This window comes from Emys orbicularis, chromosome 24, assembly GCF_028017835.1.
Source record: "Emys orbicularis isolate rEmyOrb1 chromosome 24, rEmyOrb1.hap1, whole genome shotgun sequence".
NCBI lineage: Eukaryota > Metazoa > Chordata > Testudines > Emydidae > Emys > Emys orbicularis.
Window position 1 is genome coordinate 12,319,788 of NC_088706.1, and position 12,516 is coordinate 12,332,303.

Here is a 12,516-nt window from a genome sequence, read left to right on the forward strand (position 1 = left end):
AGCTGTGCAAATCCCACTGGGGAGGTTTGTGCAAAAACCCACGGCACTCCCTCCTTGTTACTCCCCAGACCCGGCTAGACCCGGTTCCCGACCTGGATCCAGCTCTCAGCTGGGGACCGTCTTTGCTGTCCCGGGGGGGGGGGGGGCAGGAGACAGGAAGGTTTGGCAAGGGGGTGGGCTGGATGCTGGCACCTGGCTGTCTTTCCAGCCAGGGTTGGGGTGCTTGGCTGTGGCAGGGGAGGGAGCTGGCAGCAGGGATGGGGTGGATCAGAGAGGGGAGCTGGAGGATTGTGGGACTCGGCGGGGAGGGGTCACAGCAGGCTGGAAAGGAGACCTGGAGTCCCAGGGCCTGTTGTGGCTGCATGGGGGGAGGGCTGGGGGGGCACAGATCCAGGTCCTGTGGAGGCTGGGAGGGGGGGGGCATGAATCCAGAGCAGAAGGGGCCAGGGGTGGGGGTATGGGTCCTTGGAGGTGGGGGGAGCACAGATCCAGGGCAGGTGGGGGATAGTTCTAGGGCAGGTGGGGGCTGGGGAGGGAATAGATCCATGCCGGCGCAGCTCAGCTGGGGGGGCCCATGGATCCAGAGCGGGGGGGGGGGGCTCTCTGGGACAGGACAGGGCAAGGCAGCATGAGCGAGGCCCTCCTATCTCATTGATCAAGGCTGGACTGTCCCACCTCTGTCCGCCCCGGATTCCTGCAGGGTCAAGAGGCCGATTGCTCCCTCTGGGCTCCCCCCCCATTCCGATTTGCACAGGGCTCCACTCCCATGTGGGCTGTGTGGCAATCCCCTCCCCCTGCCCCCTCGGGTCAGTGCCGCTCACGACCTCTGCCCCACATCGGCTGCTGGGGCGGGGGGGGGGGGGGCATGCCGAGACTTGCCGCCCTGGCTGCTTCACCCTGACTCCTCCGGCTGACCTCGGAGCGCCCCTGCAGCCCTGAGAGCCCCAGAGCTGGAGCTGGAGGCCGGGGGTGCGACTGGGCGCGGGAGCTGGGCCCTGGGCTCCTGGTCTGAAACCTGCTCCCCTCACTGTTTCTAGCCTGTGGGGGGTGAAGGATTCTCAGGGAGGGGGTTGGGGGGGTGGGACGACCTCCTAGAGGGGTTCAGACGAACCCAGAATCCGACCGGCTTTAGAAAACACTCTTAGAACAAGCCTTTTCCCATTGGAACGACACCCCCCCCCCCCCGGGCCGGGACTGCCCCCCCCATCTCCACCAGGCCATGTTGGTATGGAAGAGGCATCGGGGACCCCGTCTCAGAACCCCCAGGCCTGGGAAGCAGTGACTTCTGCACCAGGGCTGGGCAGTGAGGGAGCCCCTGGGGGCTGGGGCTGATGGGGTCAGTCAGAGAGGGGCCCCCTTGGACTGGGAGGGGTAATAGTGCCGGTAACATGGCCAGTCCCCTCCCCCACCATGATACCCCAGCCCCACCAGGATGCTCCCAGCACCCTGCAATGCTCCCAGTCCCCCCCCCCCCCCCACCTCGAGCCACCATCCTCCCCTGTGCTGCCCCCAGCTCCCGTTTGCCTTTTGCTTTCAGGGTTTTTCTCTTTCAGGGTTAATGATTTGTTAAGGAAAAATCCAAACCCAGTCAGAAAGAATCCACCTCCCACACGCGGGCACCGCCCCCGCCCCCCACCCCCAGCAGGCTGGTGCCCGTACACAGCTCGGCAGCTGCCTGGGTGCTGTGCCTGGGCACCTGGCGTCTGAGCGGGGCGATGGTGAGAGACCGGGCTGGCACGGCTCTGCCAGACGCCGGGTGGGCGGCGGAGCTGCCAGCACGTTCCTGGCAGGAGCAGAGAACACGGCGTCTGCTTGGGAGCTCGGAAACTCAGCGTCCTTGTCGGGGTGAATTGAGTCCTGGATCGACAGCCCCCCCATCCCCTGGCCATGCTCGGAGCTGGGCTGGGGTTAACCCCTCCCTGTGCCCCCCTAGGAGCCTTGGCCCGTGGCTGCCCAGGCTCTCTGCTTGTCCTCGGGATATGAGAGCCCCTAATAAACGGGCACAAGGGGCCCTGTTGTGCCAGGCGCTGTACACAGACCTTGGGAGAGCCGGTCCCTGCCCGGGAGAGCTCACAGGCTAAATAAATCTACCCTGGCTCCATTCTTTCACCCCAATGTTCCCTCTCTCCTTCACCCCCCGGTAGTTTTCAGCCTGATCCTTCCTTAGGGTGGCCAGAGAGCAAGTGTGACCGGGGGTGTGTGTGCGGGGGGTGGCGCCTATATAAGAAATATATATATATATATATAGGTGCCTATATATAATAGGCACCTATATAAGAAAAAGCCCCGAAAATTGGGACGTTTGGTCCTATTACCCTCAAGCCTCTTCTCCCCGGCTTTGCTTCCTCCTCCTCTCCGACTGGAGCTGGGGAAGGGGACAGAGGAAAAGGCACAAAGGCAAAGAGGAGACAGAAAGTGACGGGAGGGGGCAGAGCCAGGGGCGGCTCTATGTTTTTTGCCGCCCCAAGCACGGCACTCAGGCGGCGTTCAGTCCGCTGGTCATGCGGATTCGGCAGCGTTTCTGCGGGTGATCTGCCGGTCCCGCGCCTTTGGCGTACCCGCCGCCAGACCTCCCGCAGGCATGCCGCTGAAGGCTGCCTGACTGCCGCCCTCTCGGCGACCGGCACGCCGCCCCCCCGCGGCTTGCCGCCCCAGGCACGCGCTTGCTGCGCTGGTGCCTGGAGCTGCCCCTGGGCAGAGCTGCCCTGTCTCCCTCCCTCCTCCCCCAACTTCAGAGCCGTCCCACCAAGAGATGTTCATGTTGGGGAAGGAGTGTGGGGCCCAGTCCCTGCTGCCTTGCCCCCCATTTCTGCCTGTGCAGGGTAGGGGCTCCTGGGTCCGAATCCCCCCCCCCCCCCAGCCCCTTCTCTATGTGTAACCCACAGGGCTGGCGGGGAAGTCGGGGCCTCTTGTATTTTGCTCCTGGAGGGGGAAGGTCCCAGCACTGAAGGGATCCTGAGGTGTGTGAGAGAGAGAGCCTGTGCAGAAGGGGGCCTCTGTCTCCCGCCCGCCTCTGAGCAGCCCCCCCCCCCCCCGGCTGTCCCCTTCCTGGCCCTGTCCTACTCGCCTATTGCTCTGCCAAGAAGAGGGATGCCCATCCCCAGCCCACACAGAGTTCCTGTGCCGGGCCGTGTTACTGCCCAGGAAGGGCATTCCAGACCTAGGGGACACTGGCTAACGGGCGGGTCCGATCCCCAGCTCAGAACTGCCCAGAACTCGGGGGGCGTTTAGCTCTGGGCAGTCTGGGGCCAGATGGGGAGAGGCGACAAGCGACCCTGGGGAGCAAGTCAGCCCATGTCTGGGTGTGATTAGGAGGGGCTAGGTTGGGGGGTGTTTGGGGTTGGGGTGGGAGCCTGGGGCTCAGCTGCGAATGAAGTCATGCTGCAGCCACGCGGGGGTCAGTGCAGAGCGTGGGAGTTGGGGGGTCTCTGTTCCTGACGCTGCACAGACCCGACACGTGTGGGGCGGGGGGGAGGGGGGAGGAACTGAGGTTGCAGAACCCAGGAGTCCTGCCTCACTGCCTGCTCTAACCACTAGACCCCACTGCCTCTCGGAGCTGAGAACAGAACCCAGGAGTCCTGCCTCCTAGTCGCTGGCCCCAGCCATCCCGCTACACTTTGTAATCCGGTGGCACCTCAAAGCCTTGTGACTCAGCCAATAAACAAAACTATTAATAGCAGAAACTGTTTACCGGCTTGTGGCTTCCTGGAGCTAATGGTGGGCTACTAGTCACTCTCACTTAGTCTTGCGGGCCCTACTAGGCTATGAACGCGATGGCAAATCTGTCCCCAAGCTGCATGTCTCCAGCTCAGGCTGGGTGTGAATGGGCTTCCCCAGGCTGCATTTCCCAAGGGACCAGGAGGGGAGCTGAAGGCCTTGGTTGGCAGGGCACAGGGGGGGTCAGGAAAGCAATGGCGGGAGCAGAGACAAGGGTGTAGGTTAAGAGGGGCCTCTGCATGGCGTGTGCAGAGCCACCCATGGCCCTCCCTGTTCCTGGGCGGGGGAGCTGGTATGTGCTATCAGAGGTTGGAGCCTGTCTGAACTCCTTCACGCCCTGTCTGCTGGGAGTGGTGACTGGGGCGGGGGCTGGGAGTCAGGCCTCCTGGGTTCTAGCCCCAGCTCTTGGAGGGGGGGGGAGTCTAGTGGTTAGGGAGCTGGGTGCCACAACCCCTGGGTTCCGTTCCCATGTCTGATGGCCGGGTGCGTGTGTGAGGCCTAGTGGTTAGAGCAGGGGGGCTGGGCGGGGCGTGCCGCTTTGTGAGTGTGAACTGGATCTAGAACCACTATTCGGCATTGGCGTGGAGCGGCAGGCAGCTTGCGGGGCGTGGGAGACCCCGTCGCTATCCCACAGCGCTGACATGGCCCCTTGGACTTGGGGCCGAGCGCCCTGACTCCAGGTGAGGTCCATGGGCCCTGTAGGCACTGAGCATTGACAACACTGGGGCCCCCGGGGGGTCATGTTGGGCACCCATCAGTGGCCAGCTGTGAAAACGCCCTGCCAAGGGACTGGCTCCAGGTCAACCAGTGAGGCTACTGTGAGATCCTGACCTTCCTCCCCTAGACAGGGCCGGAGTCAGGGACAGGAGCCAGGCCCCCCAGCTCGCTGCTCCAGGCCGCTCAGCTGCTGCTTTGCATCAGCTGTTTTTGTTGGGGGGTGGGGAGCATTTTAACTCCCCGGGCAAGTTCCACAAGCCCCAGCCATAGAGACGGCGCTGGGAGCAGCACTCCTGACTGATCCAGCTGCTGCTTGCCAGGGTGGGCATCCCCCGGCTCCTAGATAAGAGCTGAGATGCTTATCAGGCCGAGCGGGAGACAGCGTCCTCCGGCTGTGACTTTTTTTCCATGCCACCCAGTGAGTGGCTGGGACAAGGTGGATGGGTTGATCCAGAGGGCAGCTGCTCCCCGTGGGTATCGACCTCTTTGTGGCATGATTGGCTCAGGGAATACCCTAGAGAGCCCAGTTAATCAGAGACCGCATGAGCCACGACATGCCTGTCTTCTTTAAAGACAACCTGGCCCAATGGTTAGAGCAGACGGGGGCGGAAGGTCAGGACTCCTGGGTTCTATTCTGGGATCTAGAAGGGAGGTGTTGCTGACTCCTGGATTTTAATCCCAACTCTTCCCCTGTATGGCATGAGACAAGTCACTGCCCCGCTTTGGGCCTCAGTTTCCCCACGGGGGGTGAGGGGGGAATAAACTACAGTGTCTCTCAGAGAGCTTCCGATGTTTGTGCTGTGCTCGGCCACCAGCTGGGAGACAGAGCGCCCCCTGGAGGAGCGCAGGGGGTTACAGCTCCCCGCTCAGGGAGGATATAGTGAGGTATAATAAGCTATCTCGATAACTCGGATACGCAATGGGATGCAATGGGGGGCCCCGTGCTTGTCCACTGCCCTGCACCCAACGCATGGGTGAAACGCTGCCACGTCCTTGGCTGTACAGTGTAAACGGCCGCACGAGGTGCAGGGTGGGGGAGACGCAGGCCCCGGGGGGCAGGTGGTGGAGAATCGGGCGCCCGGTTCAGACTGGAGAGGGGATCAAGGCCCGCATAGTTTGGCAGGACTTTGTGGGCTGAGCATATGCCTCCCGAAACAGCACCCCTTGCTGGCGTGTCCCAAAGCAGAGAGCTGCGCCCAGGGCGAAGCGCTGATGGGAGACACGGCTTTAGCTGCATGGATCCCCAGGTCAAGCGCCATGAGGAAGGATCCGGCGCTGAGCAGGATCCTCCCCCAGCCCCACTCCCAGGGGTGGAAAACAGTCCAGGAGCAGAGCTGGCTTGGGGAGCGGGTGGCAGGGCCCAGATCCAGACCTGGCATAGAAAGGCACGGTTCCATGGGGGGCGGGGGGCAGGTCAGTGATTGCCTGGGTTAAAGCAGCGGCCCCAGCTTGCTCCCCCGCCCCCCACCAGCAGGGAAGGGGCTGGTGCCCTGGGCCGTGGGAAGCAGCTTTGGAGGAGATGGGGCAAAGCCCAGTTGGGGGCTGCAATTCCTCCTGGGGGCAGGGCAGGGGGATTGGGAGCCCCACTCACTGCCCCCTGTGGGGGGGAGCCCAGCTGGGGGTCAAGGGGGGGCATCTTAGTTCTGAGACATCTTCAGATCCGGGGGGAAAAGAGGGGGCTCAGTTCCTGCCCCTTCCCATCCACCCCCCCCCACAAGCTGCAATGCCCCATGAGGCCAGGCGGGGCCCAAGGGGTGACTCCGCTGGGCTCATGGCTCTGCCCTATATTCTGCAGCCCCCCTCCCCCAGAGCCCCAGGCAGGTGTGGGGGGCGGGGGGAGAAATGGGGGCGGGGAGGCAGAGTCACAGATGCTCCTGCTGCACAAAGGAGCTGGGAGGGGAGGGGGCAGAAGAGCTGGTTTCTTTCTTCCTTCTCTCCCTTCAAGTCATTGAGGAGCGGGGTGTGCTGGGGGGGGGCAGGCCCAGACTGGAGGGGGGGTGGCAGAGACAGATGAGGAGTGAGGGGGCGGTGGGGGGGGGGGGAGTGGTAGACAGCAGGGAGGAGATGGAGGGCGGATCCAGTGGGGGGCGGGGGGGAGCAGGGAGAGCAAGACAGAAGAGGGGAAAGGGAAGGAGGCTGGCTGATGTGGGGGTGGGTACGCAGCCCTGCCCTGCGTCCCTCTTATCAGGGGAGTGGGAAGAGCCCTCAGCAGGGAGTGGGGGTCGGCCCGTGGAGATGGGGGCCGTTCCCATCCGGGGGGAGGGGAAGAGCCCATCTCCCCAACTGGGCAGGGCGGTAATGGGGACGCAGGGCCTGGGCGGCGGCGTCACCCCTCTCTCGTGCTCCCCATCCCAGAGGCCAGAGCGCCCAGACCAGGAGGGAGGAGCTGGGGAAAGGGGCCAGGTTGTCTGCCCCCAGGGACTGAGGCCTCTGGTTACCCCTAGATCCAGCGCCCCCCACACCCTCCCTTGCCATGAGCCCTGCTTCCATGGCCTCTGCTGAGGCTGCCGACAAGGTGTTGGGGCGCCGCGGCTGAGCGAACCAGCCCTGCCTGGAGGCTCCGGCCCTTGGCCCCATCTGGCCTCCCTGGGCCTTTGTCAGGGCAGCTGCCCGTGATGCCCCTGCGTCCCCTCCATCTGGGCCCAGCTCGGCCTCCCCGTCCCCCCAGCACCCACGGCTCCCAGAACGCCCCGGGAGCAGCAGCAAAGGCGAGGGGGTTGTGTCAGGCCCGGGCTGCCTGTGCCCTGGGAGCTGCAGAGCGCTCTGGCTGGGAGCCGGCAGCCCTCGCCGGGCGTGGGGAGATGGCCGGGAGCGATAGGGCTGGCACGGGGCAGGGACGGGATCATGGAATTAAAAAAATTCCAGGAACTGACTTTGATAAAATAACAAACACGCCGGCTCAGACCCTCTCCCTCCCCCGCGGCTGCCCGCCTCTCCCCTCGCCGCCCCCGCAGCACCCCCGGCCTGCGCCCTTCCCTTCCCTGGCCCTCCCCACTTGACCTGCACCCCTTCCCCTCCCCACCGACTCAACTCATCCTCCCTTCCCCCTGCTTTCAACCCTCCCCCCCAGCTATCCCCCCCTTTCCTTCCTCCCCCTCTCTGCTCTCTCTTCCTCTGCCTCTCGATTCCCTTTGTAGCTGGGACAGGCTGCAGCCCGACCTATTCACGGGGCCCCTCCCCGACCCACGCAGGTTGGCACAGGCCAATCTGCTCCCAGCACCGAGCATGAGTTCAAAGGCAGACCGGGTCAGTTTGGGTCAGCTGCCCCGGTCCGTGTCAAAGGGCAGCTCAACTCTGCCATCCTCCCAAGCCATCCCATGTGCACCCGTGTTTGGGTACAGGGGAGGGGGAGTCTGCACGTGTGTCTATGTGGCACGGACGCACATGTGTGTGGTGGGGGGGTGTTGTTTCACATCCACGCGGTGCACATGTGTGTAAGGAGCAGGTGTGTCGCCTGGATGTACTGAGACTGCGTCCAGGAGGGTGTGGGCCACCTACCCACGTGGTGACAGTGTACATGCGCTTGGGGCTGGCGTGAGGGGAGCGGGCACGTGTGTGACAGAGCATGTAGGGTGCCTGCACAATGGGGGGGGGGTGCGTGTGGGCAGATGCGTGGGTGGGGCGTGATGCACAGGCACATGCAGGTGTGTGCAGGGAACGGGCACACATGGGGAGGCATGCAGCGGGTGCATATACATGCGTGATGGGCGGGATTGGGGCCAGCCCGGGTTTCGTGGGCTCCTCTGTAAATCAAGACATGCCCAGCCCCCTCCAGCTCCACCCCAGCTGAGTCTTCTACCCCCCCAGCACCCCTGGGCTTCGGGGCTTTGTCCAGCAGGGCGAAGGAGGGTGGCAGGCGAGTTGGGGAGCTGGGAGGGGGAGCTAGGTACTGGCACAATCCCCCGGGTCCTGAATTAGACCTGAGTCCCCCCCGCCCCCAGGTCCAGCTGCTTCTCCCATTTGCTCCCCCTCCTCCTCCCCCGCTCCCCGCCCCGCAGCCTGGCTCCCTGCGGTGGCCTCCAGCCAGCTGCCGGTCAGCGGGGAGGAGAAGCCAGCCTGGGATGCCTGGGCAGTGATATCATGGGGGAATGCGGAGCCAGGGGCAGCCAGGCCAGCCCTGCTCCCCAGGAACTGCCACGAAACCTCGGCCTGGGCAGCTGGCCCTGGACTGAGCCTGGGCTGCCCTGGGGAGCGATGAGCTCACCGCCAGTGCTGGGAACAGGATGCTCTTTGTGCCTGGCGCCCAACGGCCCCCAGCCCATCACCCTGCCCTCCCTGGGAGGGGGGTCGGTGCCCCAGCCGGGGCCGGCTCTGGGATCACCGGGGCTCAGGCCCAGGGTATGCTGCGGCCTCCCGCACTGGGAGGCATCTGTGCCATGGTGCCTCGCCGGGGCCCTGAACTCGCTCCACTTGCTGTGGCACTAGAGTGCCACCATCTCCTGTAGCTCGGCGGCACGCCACCCTCCCACCTTGCCCAGCCACGTGTGCTGGAGACGCCCGGCCACGCACCCCAGGGCCCGGGAAGGGGCTTCTGAGAACTCTCCCTCTAACGCTGCAATGTCCCTGTACCCTCACCACCTGGCACCCAGCCGTGCGCCCGACCTCCCCACAGCTTCCCAACTGGGGCAGGGGGCATGGAATGGTGCCCAGGCTTGCTGGGACGGTGACAAGGGTGGGGGGAGAGCTAGGAAAGGGGCTGGGGAGAGGGAGAGGGGTCCGGGCCCATGACGGATGGATCGGGACAGAAGGTGGGGAAGGGGGCTGGGAACTGCTGGCCCAGGATGGACCCAAGGATGGGGGTGAACAATGGGCACCAAGTCATCTGGCTTGAAGCTGCTCCATGTGGCAGGGGGCCAGGAGCAACAGGCTACCAGCCCCCATCTCGCCGCGGCTCCCGGCCACCCCAGCACCAGAACCCAAACTGTGGCCTGGGGGCTCGTCACGGGGATGCTCATTAAAGGATCAAGTCGGGCAGGTGGGGGGGCGGGGAATAAGGGGGGAGAGCCATGGATTACTGCCCCCTGAGGCTGCATCCCCCCCATACACAGGGATCAAAAGCCTCTCCCAGCAGGGGGCGCTGTAGGGTGCAGGGTAGGAGCACTGGCGCGGGGGGAGGGCTTCTGGCTCCCCAAAATGATTCCCAGCCTCCTAGCGACGGGCAGCACTGGGGAGGGGGCTGGCTGGGTCCAAGGAAGTGGGGGCGAGATAGGCTGGGACAGAAGCAAATGTTCTGCACTCTGGAACCCAGGTGTCTGGGGTCCCAGCCCCCATGCTCTAATTCACTAGACCCCCTCCCCCTCCCAGAACCAGGGACTGAACCCAGGAGTCCTGACCCTAGTACACACTCTCGATGGGGCACGAGGGGCTGGGGTTCATAGGTCTTCCAACACACGGTGGGGGGAGGGGATTCCTCTCCCCCCCCGACTGTCAGAGCCCCCCCCTTTGGACTCCGCTCCATGCACCTCCCTGAGCACCTCAATGCCCAGCCGCGTGTGCCAAACCCGCCTCCTGGACGCCACTTGCCCGGGAATGTTTGTGGTTTCCAAGAGGGAAGCCATAAACTCTGAGCTGCCCTGGCCTCCTGGGCATCCCCCCCCCCCCCCCATCCTGCCCCAGCCAGCTCCTGCTCCTTCCGTCTCCGCTGCCCCGGCCACATCACTTCCCTGCCAGGGCTTTTCCTTCTTACGAAGCGGTCGGAGTATTTTAGCTTGGCCAGCAACGTGCCCATCACGCGCTGCTGGTGCCCCACAATCCCGCCCCGCAGCCCCACGGCAATTCCATGGCAATCCCACCCCACGGCGATTCCAGCCCTCCCACCCACAGCCCAGCTGGTGCCCCTCAATCCCGCCCCGCAGCCCCATGGCGATTCCATCCCTCCCACCCACAGCCCAGCCGGTGCCCCTAGATCCCGCCCCACGGTGATTCCAGCCCTCCCACCCGCAGCCCAGCCGGTGCCCCTCGATCCCGCCCTGCAGCCCCACGGCGATTCCATCCCTTCCACCCGCAGCCCAGCCGGTGCCCCTCGATCCCGCCCTGCAGCCCCACGGCGATTCCATCCCTTCCACCCGCAGTCCAGCCGGTGCCCCTTGATCCTGCCCCACAGCCCCACAGTGATTCCAGCCCTCCCACCCGCAGCCCAGCCGGTGCCCCTCGATCCCGCCCCATGGCGATTCCATCCCTCCCACCCGCAGCCCAGCCGGTGCCCCTCGATCCCGCCCCACAGCCCCACAGTGATTCCAGCCCTCCCACCCGCAGTCCAGCCGGTGCCCCTCGATCCCGCCCCACAGCCCCATGCAATTCCAGCCCTCCCACCTGCAGTCCAGCCGGTGCCCCTCGATCCCGCCCCGCAGCCCCACAGTGATTCCAGCCCTCCCACCCGCAGCCCAGCCGGTGCCCCTCGATCCCGCCCCACAGCCCCATGCAATTCCAGCCCTCCCACCCGCAGTCCAGCCGGTGCCCCTCGATCCCGCCCCGCAGCCCCACAGTGATTCCAGCCCTCTCACCCACAGTGCCCCTTGATCCTGTCCCGCAGCCCCCGCCCTCTCCCAGCCCCTGGGCCCCTCCTGAGCAATTGCTGCTAACTCTGCACAGCTGTGTGGAAAGTCTGCGGTGTGGCCCCGGGCCAGCCGCTGGAGACAGCTCGCATTTCCCACTCCTGTGACCCCCCCCCCCGGTTCCAGCAGCAGGGGACGGGGGCTGATGCTGCAGCAAGGGGGCTGAATACACCCACCCAACCCCGACGTCCCGTCCCAGCCGGGCCAGGGGCAGCCGGCGCGAGGGGACCCAGCGCGTCAACAGGAGAGCCGAACAGAGGCTTGGAGGCTGGGCCAGCCGAACCTCTGGCTACCAGCCAGCAGGAGGCAGAGTTGGGCAGGGTGGGGCCGGTCTTTGAGCCCCCCCCCAGTACACACCCGCTCATTAGCCAGTTTGCCTGGGGGAGGCTGGGCCTTGGCCCGGATTCCCTGGGTCCCTCCTTTCCAGGAACCAGCGAGGCCCATGGGGGTTTGGCACAGCCACCAAACAGAGCGTCCTTCTCTGGCCAAGCATGGGACGGGGACATGGAGCCGGAGGGGTTTGGGCAAGGACTCGGCCACGGGCTCAGGGCAGAGTCGCCCTGTGGGGGAGGATGGTGAGGTGGCAGCTGAGTGAAGCAAACAGGAAGCAAAGCCTCACGCAACAGATGGGGGCCAACGTACCTTCCCCCCCCCGCTCCATGCACCCAATGGTGCTGGGCTCCAGCCTGGGGAAAGAGCAGCAAAGGAGCCTGTCTCCAGGGGACTCCCGCGCTCGCTAACAGAGGTTGAGCTGTCACTAACGCGCCCATCACCAGAGCGTCTGGGCAGATGGAGACCTCCTCGGATTTCAAGCCGGGTGCGTGAAGGGAGAATTGAGGTGGCCGGTGGCAGTGAGGGAGAGCCGGCCGGGCTGGGGGCCCACAAGGAACAGGGGCTGTTATTTGTATGGGACGGGAGGGCGCTGGGGGCTGGCAAACCAGATGCCGCCAGAGGATTACGGGGCCCTGCTCCTCAGTGCTGGGGAGGTGAGATTTCACCCAGTCTGGGCAGAGGCGCCCCCCGGGACTGGCCTGGGCCCTGTGCATCCACACCCCTGACCCACCTGCAGGTCTAGGAAACCCCAGTGCCCCCCACCCCCGGGGCTCCCAGCTATGGCAGCCTATCCCCCTGCTGCTGCCTTTGTCCTCTCATGGCCTTTCCACAGGGCCAAGGAGACCCATGGCAGGCCGGGGGGCTAGGGGGTGCTATGGGGAGCCGTGGTGCCCAGACCCAGCCAGGGAAAGAGCATATGTCTCACTTCACACAAGGCCCCACCAGAGCCAGGGCCAGACCTGGGCATCTGGAAACGCCTGGCGATCCAGCTCCCGGGCCCACGCACCATGTTACTGCAGCCCTGCCACTCCATGTCCTAGCGCTGATGGTGCCCCCCCGCCGGTCCTGACCCATAGGCCCCCTGCTATCCCAGCCCTGGGCTCCCCCTACACACAGCTCTGCCCATGCTCCTCAGTCCCGACCCACAACCCCCTGCTATCCCAGCCCTGGGCTCCCCCTACACACAGCTCTGCCA